Raw genomic sequence first — 2111 nt, 5'->3', positions numbered from 1 at the left:
GCAGGGGCCCTCGAACCAGCTCGGAATTTTGAAGATCTAATGCGCCAGTAGGACAGAATTTGGCACGATGATCTTCCGAAGGACATCGAATAACTCTGTTAGTCAGTGTCAAGCCGAATAACTGCTTGCGTAAGGGCCGCAGGGGGATCTACGTGTTACTGATTTGCTCAATTTTTGAAGCTGTTTCTCTTGAAAAAAATCATGCAATTTTTCTGAAATTACATTCGTTTATCTGTTTATGTACATCACATCTACCGATTTCGGTCCCATTTTGATAATTCTTTCGTGGTGCGATTTTTCTTTTTAAAAAAGAGCGTTGTTGTTCGCATGTAGAGCTAATGATTATTTTTGATTTAGTGCTTGATGAAGTTGTGGTTTGTCTATGGCCGTTGTTAGTCAGTGATCACTTGAAATTCTAAACTTGGAAAAGACAGCCACATCATGCATAATGTTTTTGTTGGAGGCATTCCATTTTCATTTTGATTTCCGTTTTCTTGAGGATATTATCATATCATATTCCGCTAATGTAAGATCTGTAATTTCTAGCATAAAACCCAAAGATCCCCCTTAAGAATCATCCCGTCCCTTTTGTATTAATTTCTCATTAAAATCCCCTACTGTTATACACAACTGAATTTTGCTGGCATTAATGCTTTGTGTAACTAATTGCAGGTGAATGACTTCCAAGGTATGTCTTTTCTTTACTGTTTAAAAGAAGTACCTGAGAGTTCTAGAATATCTATAATGCTGTCTTTTTATAATAATGGCTAAAGTAGACATTCCTCCGTGTTCTATTCCTTTCTGTGGTCTACCTGTTTCGACATCATTTGATCTCCATGAAGTATCCCATTTTATTTTACGTAACTTCTATTTCATCTCCACTAACCTATTTTCATATCTTGTAGTATAGCTCTGCAGTTTATTTTCAATAAATAAAAAACAGTAAAACTAGTCAGGTTTCTGATCTCTTACTTAAACTGAGTTTCCTCATTTTGAGAAGACCAAAGGACCGATCTGCTTTAGTTCCTAAAAACATTCTGCAGCCGAGATCACACAAATATTTCTTTGTTTAAAACAACTTTCTCCGACAGACTTTGCTGTCATCTTCAGGTCTTAAAGAAATTTTGTTATGAAACATGTTCATTTTGCCCTGGACCTCACGCCAAGTTTTCATAAGGATAAAAGAACAGCATGTTTTTGTAACGCAGCAAGCATCTGTGAGCGATATATGGTAGACATGGCCATTTGTACAAGGTGCTTCATGTTTTTAAATATTTTAGTTATGACAAACCTTTTATAATGCGCTGATTTTTATCCACATTACAACTTGGCGTGAGGTCCAGCGTAAAATGAACACGTCTCATAACAAAATAATTACTAAGACCTGAAGGTGACAGCAAAGTCTATCATAACCATTTGTTTTAAGTAAAGTAATATTTATACGATCTCGGCTGTTGAATGTTTTTACTTATAAGACTGGAACAACATAGAGGCACATGCATTAACGTAAATCTCACATTGACGAAAGTTCTGGAATGCCTGATGCAACGTCAACCAAACTTGGAACATATCTGACTTACTGCCTTAGAGAAAATTACTTCAGGGTAAAGAAATCCCTAGCCAAAGCCATAGGGGTGCGTATGAGAACTTGTGGACACCGAGCTCGATACATTTATGTTTTACTAACACTGGACAAAATTCAGAGTTTGTAAGACACCTAGGGTTGTTAGATGAGGGTGAGAAATGTGTGTTATACAAAAACAGCCTATATAGTTAAGAATTCACAGTCTTGGTTGCGCTAGGCGTTTTGGTAACACTCCAGATGACATTCAAATCCAAGTTTTAATACAGCTGTGTAGGTATTTCTACAAGGAACTAAAATACTAAGAAATGATTTGTTCACATGCCTATACATTCTGTGAAGTCATTGGTCTCGGTGTGATGATACATGAAAACATGTGAACATACTGGACTGCTGAAGTTTTGCTGGCGGGTAGAATATTTCCTCAGTGGCAGACAGAATATTCCCTCAGTTTTCAGATGTACGTTCCAGATATATCAATATGTCCGAACATCAACATATAATGGACGCATGCCTGAAAAATACTGGA

This window comes from Schistocerca americana, chromosome 6 (genome assembly GCF_021461395.2).
Source record: "Schistocerca americana isolate TAMUIC-IGC-003095 chromosome 6, iqSchAmer2.1, whole genome shotgun sequence".
In the NCBI taxonomy this organism is placed as follows: Eukaryota; Metazoa; Arthropoda; class Insecta; order Orthoptera; family Acrididae; genus Schistocerca; species Schistocerca americana.
Note: the sequence above shows the minus strand (reverse complement) of the source record.